Below are 14674 nucleotides of genomic sequence, written 5' to 3'. Positions count from 1 at the left end.
TTGACAAAATGTGAAAAGCATAATTACCCAACCGTCTACAATTGTAGCCCAGACAGAGAGAAAGATATTGGCCTCTAATGGCCAAAATGCTGCATTTGCATGCACTTTCACAATTTGAATGTAGTCAACTGGGTGGGACTACCAACTTCATTTGGCTGAGCCCTACTGGTGACCCTGTTGAAGTCATGTCCAATCGGGTCATCAGAAGGGCTCAGACAATTGTGAAGAAGAAATGTTACTACTTTAATGTGAAGATGGCCTCAATGGCGCTGCCCATGCTGTCACAGACACTATATTGGCACAGATACATAGATGAGTCTTTTATCTTCTTATGGCTTCTTATTATCTTCTTGTCCAGAGGTGCCCAGAGTAAACTGCCTGCTACTCAGTCCCAGAAGCTAAGATATGCATATTATCAGTATATTTGGATAGAAAACCCTCTGAAGGTTCTAAAACCGTTTGAATGATGTCTGTGAGTATAACAGAACACATATGGCAGGCAAAAACCTGAGAAAAAAATCCAACCAGGAAGTGGGAAATCTGAGGTTGGTCGTTTTTCAACTCATTCCCTATTGAAGACACAGTGGGATATTGGTCATGTTGCACTTCCTAGATGTCAACAGGCTTCCACTAGATGTCAACAGTCTTTAGAACCTTGTTTGATGCTTCTACTGTGAGGTGAGGGCGAATGAGAGGGGAATGAGTCAGAGGTCTGGCAGAATGCCTTGAGCTCGTGACGCTCGTTCACATGAGAGCGAGCTCTGTTCCATCGCAATTCTACAGACAAAGGAATTCTCCGGTTGGAACATTATTGAAGATGTATTTTAACAACATCCTAAAGATTGATTCTATACATCGTTTGACATGTTTCTACGGACTGTAACGGAACTTTTTGACATTTCGTCTGCTCCTAATGAACACGCTTCGTGAGATTGGATGACACAGCGGTTGCATTAAGCAGAAATATATCTTTATATATTTTCTGTGCATAACAATTTTATTTTCATCTACATTTATTATGAGTATTTCTGTAAACTGATGTGGCTCTCTGCAAAATCACCGGATGTTTTTGGAACTACTGAACATAACGCTCCAACGTATACTGAGATTCTTTTGATATACATATGAACTTTATCGAACAAAACATACATGTATTGTGTAACATGAAGTCCTATGAGTGTCATCTGATGAAGATCATCAAAGGTTAGTGATTAATTTTATCTCTATTTCTGATTTTTGTGACTCCTCTCTTTGGCTGGAAAAATGAGTATGTTTTTCTGTGACTTGTCTCTGACCAAACATAATCGTTTGTGGTGCTTTTGCCGTAAAGCCTATTTGAAATCGGGCACTGTGGTGGCATTAACAAGAAGTGTATTTTTAAAATGGTGTGAAATACTTGTATGTCTGAGGAATTTTAATTATGAGATTTCTGTTCTTTTGAATTTGGCGCCCTGCACTTTCACTGGCTGTTGTCATATCGATCAGCCCTAAGAAGATTTATCTATCTCTATGAGTGTCACGTAGAGTAGGCCAGATGGCTAAACTGGATATCCTAACCTCTATAAAAATAAAAAGATGGCGGAACCGCAAAAGTTCTTCTGTGCAAAGGTGTTTATTTACAAGTGATTCCGGAACAGAAAACAACAGTACTGCCATCAACGTCTACCTTATGGGACAGCTTAACAACAATGCTGCCCCATCCACAGCTCAATCCAAAAAATCCCCCTCTCTGACTGGAGAGAGGCTCCTTTTGTAGGGCTAGCCCCTCCCCTCAGAACAATTAACCCTAATTAATTAATCAATTAACAATACAAACCTACATTTTCCATGAACTAAACATACTAAAGGATATACATTGCAACACGGTTTTAAACAATATCACAACATAACATTTACAACATTACATCACTACTGACAATATCGTTCAATATGCCCATATGCATTAATGAGCCATTTGGGACAGGCACTATAAAGCCAACCCAATTCCCTTAGCTCGGGTCCTTTTCCAGCATACCCAGAAGCTACAGAGATGGAGAGAGAGGAACAGAACAAACAAACAATGCGCTCATCCACAACATTGATAAGTATAATAATTATTGTATCTCTCAAATATAAACATTGACAAATGTGAAATGCATGCACCAAGACAGAAGTTAAATTGTGTGTCGACCCACATTGTTAACTTATGGTATAATGGCGCAGGGAGGAGTGATGAATATGTGTATATATAAGAACCAAATGCTGCCCGCGGCCAGTGACGGACTTCTACGTCACAATGAGGCAAGACAATTGTCATTCAGGATTAAAAGGTGACTGCACTTCCTCATTTGGCCTTAGCTGTGTTCGAATACTCGTACTAACTGTACTGTTTGTGACATGAATTGAGTATTTAGTATGCTTATTGGTCATAGTATACCTGTATAAATATATCATAGTATACCTGTATACCTCTGGCCCTTCTTTGGACACTGTGTTAACTAACCTCCAGATGAGCTTCAATGCCATACAACTCTCCTTCCGTGGCCTCCAACTGCTCTTAAATGCAAGTAAAACTAAATGCATGCTCTTCAACCGATCGCTGCCCGCACCTGTACGCCCGTCCAGCATCACTACTCTGGACGGTTCTGACTTAGAATATGTGGACTACAAATACCTAGGTGTCTGGTTAGACTGTAAACTCTCCTTCCAGACTCACATTAAGCATCTCCAATCCAAAAGCCCCATTTACTACCCACCACTGCAACCTATATGCTCTCGTTGGCTGGCCCTCGCTTCATACTCGTCGCCAAACCCACTGGCTCCAGGTCATCTACAAGTCTCTGCTAGGTAAAGCTAGGTAAAGCCCCGCCTTATCTCATCTCACTGGTCACCTTAGCAGCGCCGACCCATAGCACAAGCTCCAACAGGAGAATCTCACTGGTCACCCCCAAAGCCAATTTTTCCTTTGGCCGCCTTTACTTCCAGTTCTCTGCTGCAAATGACTGGAACAAACTGCAAAAATCACTGAAGCTGGAGACTCAGATCTCCCTCACTAAGCTTTAAGCACCAGCTGTCAGAACAGCTCACAGATCACTGCACCTGTACATAGCCCATCTGTAAATAGCCCATCCAACTACCTCATCCCCTTGCTGTATTTATTTATTTATCTTGCTCCTTTGCACCCCAGTATCTCTACTTGCACATTCATCTTCTGCACATCTACCATTCCAGTGTTTAATTGCTATATTGTAATTGCTTCGCCACCATGGCCTATTTATTGCCTTACCTCCCTTATCCTTTCCTTATTTGCACACACTGTATATAGACTTTTTCTACTGTATTATTGACTGTATGTTTGTTTATTCCATCTGTAACTCTGTGTTGTTGTATGTGTCGAACTGCTTTGCTTTATCTTGGCCAGGTTGCAGTTGTAAATGAGAGCTTGTTCTCAACTAGCCTAACTGGTTAAATGAAGGTGAAATAAAATAGAAATAAAAAAATACTATGGATATATTTAGTATGCCAAATGTTCCAGGATGTCGTAATAAATTCGCCAAAGTATGAGGAATACACGAAGAGGACACTGTTTCCGTACTTTAGGGCCAATAATGCAATTCTTCAGGAAATGGGAAATTTCCAGGTTTGTTGAAAATGGCGGAAGATATGCAGTCGAAGTACAACGAGAGCGGATACAAATTCATTGCTTTAACTAATTATGACAAATATTAAGAAAATGTTGAGCAATGTAATAAAGTAATTACTTTTTAAATAAGTTAACTTACACGTTATATTGGCTGACAATTTGTTAGCTACACTGGTCTTACGAACCACATAGCGTATCAGTACAGCAGTATGTACCGGTATGTTGTTAGCTAGATACCTAACGTTAGTTGGCTACTTATAGATAAAACTTGACAGTATAATAACTATAGGCTATCTAACTAACTACCCAATGTTTGACGTGATTATTCCCGTCATTCTGAGCTTAGCTAAATGGTATAGTCATTGTGCGTTCTCAATGGACATTCGGGTGCTTTCGTAAATTCGCTCTGGCTGTCTACTCTGCTCTGAATTTACAAACAGACAATCTGACAAAGCTCTGAATTCATGAGTGCATTCTGGAACTCCTGATTGAATTTAAGAACACACCCGAAGTCGTATAATGTCTAACCAGTCATTTGTTATTCTAGATAGCTAGCAAGAGGTTGCATAGCAACAGCATCACCCTCCGGTAGACAAGTAAAAAGCTAGAACGCGCAATTGAAAGCATACTGTTCATTTACAGTATACTAAAATGAACTAATAATATATAGTATTCAGTATATACTCATTAAGTATGTAGTATACAGTATGTTAGTGTGGGTATTCGAGCACAGCTCTTGTTTTTCATCAATGCTCATTAAGAAATGCTAGCGGCCATGACTGAAGGCAAACAAGAATTGTCTTGGGGGTGTGGTTTGATGTGGGTGTTTCTTGGATGTGTTTTTACCATTCAATTGCAATAAACAAGTGCAGTAGTGAATACGTAAGGTAAGCCAGCTTTGCTGTAGAAAACAACGTTTTGAAGTTGAGGACTTCTCCCGATGAGCATTGATACCAGAGCACGCTCATTTGGGCTACAGTTTGAATCACAACGTACCAGATGAGTGCGGAATCTGACTTTGGACATTGAATTATTATTATTTAAAAAATGTTGTGTTCGATCAAAACATTCGGTTTCGGAAGTGAATGTAGTGGTGCGTTTGGTTGGTGGATCTGCACATCTGTAATGAGGTAGGCTGTGCAGGTAGCCCAGATGAGAGTACGTCTGAGATGGATGAAGGTGAAAGGATCAGTGATGAGTGGTAAATTGCATCTTGGCTGACACTTAAATAACGTGCCATAGAATTATGCGGAACCACGCAAGATGTGCTGCAGGATGCCGCAACATTTAAGCTTATAGGGTTCCAAAAAAGGACCGCAAAAACATACGAAATAGGTTGTTCCAACCTGTAAACGAACAGTATGCTTTCAGTCGCGTGTACTAGCTCTTCACCTGTCAACCGGAAGTTGATGATGTTGCTATGCAACCTCTTGCTAGATAGTTAGCATAACAAATGACTAGTTAGACATTTTATGACTTCAGGTGTATTCTTCAATTCAATCTGGAGAACCAGATGGGCATGGTTTGCACATTTGGTGCTATTCCATTGGTTCTACTGTGCTCGGCAAGCTCAATAAAGTGTAACAAATACAGAACCCAGGTCTGATGGCTACCTGTCTTTTGCTCCCCCACCTCCAAGAGTGTTTCTCTAACGGAACGATGACTGCGCTGGAGATGAAGGTGGAGTCTGCTCCCGGTCTGAACCCCGGTCAGCTGACCCTGAGCGACCCCGCCTGTGGTCCCACCTACAGTGACGATCGCTTTGCCTACTTCCACTTCACTGTGAACTCCTGTGGCACCACCAGGAAGGTAAAATGACTATTACCCTGAGGTGATGGGTACTGTGTATTTATGGACTGTTTGCTTCTGTAGACTGTAATAAGCAATTCCCCTCTACTACATAGTTTATCAACAATTCATGCTGTATGAGTGCATTATGCATCACAATTGTAGCTATTAGCTGTTATAGGGTGTTATTTATTATTACATCCATAGGTAATGAGTGGTCACAATGGTTTGAGCCATGTGCGGTCTGTCACCAGATCTCCACCCAATTTAACACTTATGGGAGAGTCTGGCGCGTACGATCACATGCTTGTTATCACTGAGTGGTCCCTGCAGCGTACCATTGGAACATGTAAATCTAGTTTAGAAAATATGGCAGCCATGTTTGTCAAGCAAGAACTCCCTAATCCCAGAATGCCGTTCACTGCGCCCATTTCCTGAGGTCTTAATAACTTAGTTTGGCCACTTCAGCATGTGACAAATCTTTGTACTTGTTACGGCGTACACATGACAAGTAGTTTACAGTTAACTAATCAAAAAGCCAATACAACCTTAGCACGAAAGCTAAACAGAGTTGCAAGATATAGCTCAATCCATTTTGGGAGGTGAAGTCCTTGGGGGAAGGTATTATGGAGAGGATGATGCAGGAAATATTAATAAGATCTGGGGATTTATCAACAATAAATGGAGGGGCAGACAGTTTTTCTAAGCTAAATATCCCTGGAAAGGGGGTCTGATCTGGCAACCCTGAGGTACCATAGTTTACACTCTGATGCCGTGTTCAAATCAACTAACGACTTCAGACAGACGCTTACGTGATAACCCGACTGCATTGTATGGTGTTAGCTCATATTCAGTACCACCTTCAAGTGTTTTACACACGTGTCCATTACAATCTAGGCAAGAATCAGAACGCATGAATAAAACGCTAAGCACATTATACTTACGGTACTCTACAGTAGAAATGACAACACGTGACACAGAAAATAAGGCACTTTGATAGGAATACACGCATGTCCACAGTTATTTGTAAGGAAGGCAATAAATGTGCAAGGACTGTATACTTGATCTGGGGAAGTGCTTGGGCTTTCTTTTGAAGGAAAGTTTGTCCGGCTCATTAAATTCTCAAATAGAAATGGTCTGCAACCGTGAAATGGGCTACTTTTGTGAATGAATGAGGCAAAATTAGAAGTTGAAACGGCTTCTAGAAAATTAGCAGGTAGTGTGCCTTGGTCTGAGGTCAGCGCGGGTTAAATGTCCACATGTTGGAACGGTGAGTGCATTCTGACATCACGAGCATAAAATCAACTCCCACTGGGGCGACTGTTGAAGATATTTGGAACTCGTGTGTGTGTGTGTGTGTGTGTGTGTGTGTGTGTGTGTGTGTGTGTGTGTGTGTGTGTGTGTGAAAAGGTTAATGTTGGCATTACCTACACCTTTTTACTCAATGTTATCCTTTTGGTTGGCTAGAGTTCAGTGTTGTGCCAAACTGATGGTCAGTCAAATGGAAATCAAGAGCGGCTGGCAAGCTTGGCTTGCCTTTCTGATTGGTTTCAAACAACTGCTCTTAACACTGACTGAATAAATAGTTGTTGGTTTTGGGTTGAATTCAGGCACAAGTGACCTCTTGTGTTTAAAACAGTTATTGCACTAAACCTAAAGGATTGTTCAGATGCCTGTGCAGCATGGATGTTTAAAACTGAATAGGATCAGTTGACAGGATCCCCAGAAGTTGATGCCACTTTCAATGGAATTTCCTGTCCTAGAGGAATGCGCTAATTGGGAGTTGCTAAACATGAACAAATACCACGGTTAAGTGTAGCAGCATCTTGCTAACCTTATTTAACTAGCTAATGTTCTTGTAAAATCCCTTTTGCCTGATCCCCCCCAAAAAATCCCCCTATTCTCTGTTAGCATTTCCCCGTCGACCGTTTGTCTCTGCTTCTGCAGGTTTTCGCTCGTACACCTTTTTAATAGAAATATAACACGATTGGATGTTCTATGTCCACGACAACGTTTAAAACCCTAGCAGGGAACCACTTTTGAGGTCTGGAAAAACGGAAGACATGTCGATTTTGGGGTGTTGTTACCCTTTATAAAGGCAAGTGTGCGCCAGGAAGAGACCTTTGTTTGGTTAAGCGGTGTGATTGCGGAGTTTGCAAAACAAATGGCCACTGGATTGCTGCAAATAATCATGATATAATTCTGACAGGCTTGTATAGGCCACTTTGCGCTCTGCACGCATGCGTACGGAAACTGGGCAGTCCTGTGCAGTTTCTGAAAGTTGCGTGGAAATACGAATCACTCATGCATTTTGTTCATGTCTTATGATTCACTTGGGCAAATGAATGGATTTTCTAACAAGTTGAAGGGATTGAGTTGATTTCCTACTTTAGTTCAAGGCATTTTTGAATATGGTTGAATTTCGGTTTAATGTCTGTATTTCGTGATTCCGTGTGGGCGCGCTCTATTTTATAGGGCCCTAGTCCATGAAGTTGTCATAAGTATGAACCTAGGATATGCCCTCTTTTTCCCCCCCCACGAGAGTGAAATATATTGTCTGGAAATGCAAGCAAGGTTTGAGCTTTTCAGTGTGTGTCACAAGGTGGACATTTCTCTGTCCCCCTAAGAGTAAGCGACACGTTGACTTTATATAGTGGACCAAGAGATTGCCTTTCGCTTACGGCCATACCAGCCTGAATACGCCCAATCTCGGAAACTAAGCTGGGTCGGGCCTGGTTAGTACTTGGATGGGAGACCGCCTGGGAATACGAGGGGCTGTAAGCATTTTGCTCCAGCAGAGGGTTCTTTTTTGTCATGCGTGGAGCAACTCCCTTTTATTTATCACCTTAATAATGTTGTGTCTTTTTATTGGACTAAATGCAGTTTGTTAGTGCTTCCCTGCCCTGATCAAATCAAATAATGGACAATGCTTTTACCTCAAAATCTAGGCAGTGCATTCAGCATTTGTTTTTAGGCTAGGAGACTGTCAATGTCTGTAGTCCATTAGGGCCCTGTAAAATCCCCTTTAATGTTTTGACTGATTGCCCCCCCCCCCCCCAAAAAAAAACACGATTAGATGTTCTATGTCCACAACAAAATTTTCCCAACAGATGTCAAAGAAAAGCTCTCTCTCACACACACACAGCAAGGATGGAGTGACAAAGTGCGGTGCTTAAAGACACACAGATCCTGCAATGTTATTACCATAATCTCTAGGCTGTGCCGAGTTCAACGAGATGCCCCGCTTGACCGTAGCTCGCTCGGTCTTAGCACAGCGACCATGAGAAAAAGTAGGCCCAAAATGAAGCCTGGCCCTAAATCTCATTTGCTTTTGGGTGACAGTGAGAGAACCGTTAGGGTGAGAAGCATAATTCGACCTCAGGTACATTCTTGAGATCCTCCCGATCTGTGCAAGCCTAACCTTGACCGTGTAGCATTAACCCTTAACAGTTAAAGAAGGTCTCTACATCAAACATTTTTCACTGACTTCTCTCCCCATAGGAATACATTGCCTGCAACCCTAAATTCAACCTAGAGCCTATGTGGGTTATGAATGCCGTATGAACCTGTCTTCGATGACAATCCATCAGGCCACTATGAGGTCTACCTGTGTTGATTCTAAGCTTCCTGAAGCAACTGGAAGTGATTAAATTCACCCTAAAAGTGTTTTGATATACATAACCTGCAATTTTGAAAATCACTGCATTCAACCCTGTGTAGATCAGTCAATTCTTAACATAAAGGCTTAAAACTCAGGATTTCGTGGACCTAAATCATTTCGTGGCCCTAAATCTCATTTGCTTTTGGGTGACAGTGAGAGAACCGTTAGGGTGAGAAGCATAATTCGACCTCAGGTACATTCCTGAGGTCCTCCCGATCTGTGCAAACCTTGACCGTGTGGCACTAACCCTTAACAGTAAATCAGGGTTTTTTGGTCTCTCCTTATAAATCAAATCAAATCAAATTAAATTTTATTTGTCACATACACATGGTTAGCAGATGTTAATGCGAGTGTAGCGAAATGCTTGTGCTTCTAGTTCCGACAATGCAGTGATAACCAACAAGTAATCTAACTAACAATTCCAAAACTACTGTCTTATACACAGTGTAAGGGGATAAAGAATATGTACATAAGGATATATGAATGAGTGATGGTACAGAGCAGCATAGGCAAGATACAGTAGATGGTATCGAGTACAGTATATACATATGAGATGAGTAGGTAAACAAAGTGGCATAGTTAAAGTGGCTAGTGATACATGTATTACATAAGGATGCAGTCGATGATATAGAGTACAGTATATACGTATGCATATGAGATGAATAATGTAGGGAAAGTAACATTATATAAGGTAGCATTGTTTAAAGTGGCTAGTGATATATTTACATAATTTCCCATCAATTCCCATTATTAAAGTGGCTGGAGTTGAGTCAGTGTCAGTGTCAGTGTGTTGGCAGCAGCCACTCAATGTTAGTGGTGGCTGTTTAACAGTCTGATGGCCTTGAGATAGAAGCTGTTTTTCAGTCTCTCGTCCCAGCTTTGATGCACCTGTACTGACCTCGCCTTCTGGATGATAGCGGGGTGAACAGGCAGTGGCTCGGGTGGTTGATGTCCTTGATGATCTTTATGGCCTTCCTGTAACATCGGGTGGTGTAGGTGTCCTGGAGGGCAGGTAGTTTGCCCCCGGTGATGCGTTGTGCAGACCTCACTACCCTCTGGAGAGCCTTACGGTTGTGGGCGGAGCAGTTGCCGTACCAGGTGGTGATACAGCCCGCCAGGATGCTCTCGATTGTGCATCTGTAGAAGTTTGTGAGTGCTTTTGGTGACAAGCCGAATTTCTTCAGCCTCCTGAGGTGCTTCACGATGCTGTCTGTGTGAGTGGACCAATTCAGTTTGTCTGTGATATGTATGCCGATGAACTTAAAACTTGCTACCCTCTCCACTACTGTTCCCTCGATGTGGATAGGGGGGTGTTCCCTCTGCTGTTTCCTGAAGTCCACAATCATCTCCTTAGTTTTGTTGACGTTGAGTGTGAGGTTATTTTCCTGGCACCACACTCCAAGGGCCCTCACCTCCTCCCTGTAGGCAGTCTCGTCGTTGTTGGTAATCAAGCTTACCACTGTTGTGTCGTCCGCAAACTTGATGATTGAGTTGGAGGCGTGCGTGGCCACGCAGTCGTGGGTGAACAGGGAGTACAGGAGAGGGCTCAGAACGCACCCTTGTGGGGCCCCAGTGTTGAGGATCAAGTGAGCCATGTTTCTGTGAAGCAAAGAACGTTAGTCTCTGATGTCCCTCTGGAATGCTACCCTTGCTCGGATTTCATTAACCTTGTTGTCAAGAGACTGGACATTGGCGAGAAGAATGCTAGGGAGTGGTGCACGATGTGCCCGTCTCCGGAGTCTGACCAGAAGACCGCCTCGTTTCCCTCTTTTTCGGAGTCGTTTTTTGGGGTCGCTGCATGGGATCCATTATAGGAATACATTGACTGCTCCCCAAAATTCAACCTAGAGCCTATGTGGGTTAATATTGCCCTGTGAACCTGTCTTCGATGACAATACATCAGGCCACTATGAGGTCTACCTGTGTCGATTCTAAGCTTCCTGAAGAAACCGGAAGTGGTTAAAATCACCCTAAAAGTGTTTTTCCATACCCAAACTGATGTTTGATAGAAATAGTGAATTCAACCTTGTGTAAATCAGTCAGTTCTTAACGTATAGACTTAAAACTCAGGATTCTGTAAAAGCATACCCCAATGAGGATATGTGTTCACGTTCAGCTTCCTGTGCCAAACGGATGTGCCTTAAAATGGACATAGGGGCTGTTTCGAAGGGTTAACAGATGTTGCATTTTCATTTAGATAAGCATCTTTGTGTCACTCAAAAAGTGGAAGAAATTGCATATCCTGTAGCCATAATATGTAGCACAGATTGTTGGATGAAATACAAACTAACCTTGCTTACTTATTTCAAAGCGAGGGCACATATTTGTCTCAGCCTCCAGTATTTATGCTGCAGTAGTTTGTGTCGGGGGGCTGGGGTCAGTTTGTTATATCTGGAGTACTTCTCCTGTCCTATTCGGTGTCCTGTGTGAATCTAAGTGTGCGTTCTCTAATTCTCTCCTTCTTTCTTTCTCTCTCTCGGAGGACCTGAGCCCTAGGACCATGCCCCAGGACTACCTGACATGATGACTCCTTGCTGTCCCCAGTCCACCTGGCCATGCTGCTGTTCCAGTTTCAACTGACCTGAGCCCTAGGACCATGCCCCAGGACTACCTGACATGATGACTCCTTGCTGTCCCCAGTCCACCTGGCCATGCTGCTGCTCCAGTTTCAACTTCCACCTGACTGTGCTGCTGCTCCAGTTTAAACTGTTCTGCCTTATTATTATTCGACCATGCTGGTCATTTATGAACATTTGAACATCTTGGCCATGTTCTGTTATAATCTCCACCCGGCACAGCCAGAAGGGGACTGGCCACCCCACATAGCCTGGTTCCTCTCTAGGTTTCTTCATAGGTTTTGGCCTTTCTAGGGAGTTTTTCCTAGCCACCGTGCTTCTACACCTGCATTGCTTGCTGTTTGGGGTTTTAGGCTGGGTTTCTGTACAGCACTTTGAGATATCAGCTGATGTACGAAGGGCTATATAAATAAATTTGATTTGATTTGATATTTCAGCCTTGTGGGAGAAAACGGACAAATCGTTGAAATTCCACAAGGCAGTGACAAAAAGCTTACAGCACCTGGTATTCCCAGGGGGACTCCCATCCAAGTACTAACCAGGCCCGACCCTGTTTAACTCCCGAGATCAGACGAGATCAGGAGTACTCAGGCCAGTATGGTCGTAAGCGAGGAGGTATCTCTTGGTGCACTATATAAATTCAAAGTGAGTCTGATTAACAGCTGTTGCATTTTCACCATTTAGATAAGCATCTTTGTGTCACTCAAAAAGTGGAAGAAATTGCATATACTGGAGCCATAATTTGTAGCACAGATAGTTGGATGAAATACAAACTAACCTTGCTTACTTATTTCAAAGCGAGGGCACATATTTCAGCCTTGTGGGAGAAAACGGACAGAGTTGAAATTCCACAAGGCAGTGACAAAAAGCTTACAGCACCTGGTATTCCCAGGCAGTCTCACATCCAAGAACTAACCAGGCCCAACCCTGCTTAGCTTCCGAGATCAAACGAGATCAGGCGTACTCAGGCCGGTACGGTCATAAGCAACAAGCTGTCTCTTGGTGCACTATATAAAGTCAAAGTGAGTCTGATTAACAGCTGTTGCATTTTCACCATTTAGATAAGCATCTTAACCTACAGTGTTAATGAGACTAACCTACAGGGTTAATGGGACTAACCTACAGGGTTAATGAGACTAACCTACAGGGTTAATGAGACTAACCTACAGTGTCCTCCATAATTATTGAGACAGTATTTTTTTCTTTTGTACTCCAAAAGTAGAAATCAAATAGTGACTATGACATTAAAGTGCAGACTGTCTACTATAATTTGAACCGTTTAGAAATATCAGCAGTTTTTGTACATAGGCCTCCCCCCTCTCAATTTATGGGGCCAAAATGACAAATTCATTTATGTGTATTAAAGTAGTAAAAAGTTTAGTATTTGGTCCCATATCATTTAATGTCATTTAATGACTACATCAAGCTGGTAATGAAATTAATGTATCATTTTGGAGTAACTTTTATTGTAAATACAATGTTTCTAAACACTTCTACATTAATGTGGATGCTACCATGATTACTGATAATTCTGAAAGAATTGTGGATAATTATGAGTGAGAAAGTTGGACGCAAAAATATCATATCCCTTAGATATGCTAACCGCTCACCATTACAATAACTGGGAAGGTTAGCATTTTTGGAGGGGATATAACCAAATGCGGACCACGATGTCTTGTTCCCAGACAAACTAAACTTCTTTGCTCGCTTTGAGGACAATACAGTGCCACCGACACGGCCCGCTACCAAAACCTGCGGGCTCTCCTTCACTGCAGCCAATGTGAGTAAAACATTTAAACTTGTTAACCCTCGCAAGGCCCAGACGGCATCTCCAGCCACGTCCTCAGAGCATGCGCAGACCAGCTGGCTGGAGTGTTTATGGACATATTCAATCAATCCTTATCCCACTCTGCTGTTCCCACATGCTTCAAGAGGGCCACCATTGTTCCTGTTCCCAAGAAAGCAAAGGTAACTGAACTAAATGACTATCGACCACGTAGCACTCACTTCCGTCATCATGAAGTGCTTTGAGAGACTAGTCAAGGACCATATCACCTCTAACTTACCTGGCACCCTAGACCCACTCCAATTTGCTTACCGCCCCAATAGGTCCACAGATGACGCAATCGCAATCACACTCCACACTGCCCTAACCCATCTGGACAAGAGGAATATCTATGTAAGAATGCTGATCATCGACTACAGCTCAGCATTTAACACCATAGTCCCCTCGAAACGTGTTACTAAGCTCGAGACTGGTTCTCGACCCCACCCTGTGCAACTGGGTCCAGGACTTCCTGACGGGCCGCCCCCAGGTGGTGAGGGTAGGAAACAACATCTCCACCCGGGGCCCCACAAGGGTGCGTTCTCAGCCCTCTCCTGTACTCCGTGTTCACCCATGACTGCATGGCCATGCACGCCTCCAACTCAATCATCAAGTTTGCAGACGACAATACAGTGGTAGGCTTGATTACCAACAATGACGAGACATCTGCTAACCATGTGTATGTGACATATAAAATTTGATTTGATATTTGTATGTCTGATGTTTCCTTTCCAGACAATTTACTTATCACCGCATACTCTCACACACACAACCTACACGCACATCTGCAGCATATGCTCCATATTCTATTCTTATTTACAATAAGAGACTCCAAAATGACACATTTATTTACCATTAAAAACGGGGAACAAATATGTTTTACTACTTCAACAGACATAAAACTCTTGGTCCCCTGAAATGGGTGGACTATGTACATAAAGTGCTGTAATGTCTACACGGTTCACCTGATATGTATAAAAAATACCCTCAAATGAAAGCTCACAGGCTGCATTTTAACCTTATAGTCATCGTTTCAAATTCAAACTTTTGGACTATAGAGCCAAAAGAAGACTTCGCTGTACCAATATTTACAGTGGGCTCTGTGCATAAATGGGTTAAATTAAAACTTACTGTTGGTAGCAGACCTGCCGCTGGCCTGTGGAGATGTGACACCCAGTCTTTTCCCCTTTTTCTTATCTTCT

The 14674-nt window shown here is 42.6% G+C and overlaps 3 pseudogenes; 1 reads left to right on the top strand and 2 right to left on the bottom strand.

Moving 5' to 3' along the window:
- Positions 1-8085: 8085 nt before the first annotated feature.
- On the top strand, positions 8086-8194 carry LOC116356265 (uncharacterized; annotated as a pseudogene).
- A 3943-nt stretch (positions 8195-12137) lies between these two features.
- Positions 12138-12256, bottom strand: LOC116356248 (uncharacterized; annotated as a pseudogene).
- Positions 12257-12514: 258 nt separating this feature from the next.
- On the bottom strand, positions 12515-12633 carry LOC116356259 (uncharacterized; annotated as a pseudogene).
- Between the last annotated feature and the right edge of the window lie 2041 nt (positions 12634-14674).

The sequence above is a fragment of the Oncorhynchus kisutch genome, linkage group LG21 (assembly GCF_002021735.2).
Source record: "Oncorhynchus kisutch isolate 150728-3 linkage group LG21, Okis_V2, whole genome shotgun sequence".
NCBI lineage: Eukaryota > Metazoa > Chordata > Actinopteri > Salmoniformes > Salmonidae > Oncorhynchus > Oncorhynchus kisutch.
This window is presented reverse-complemented; position numbering and strand designations above follow the sequence as displayed.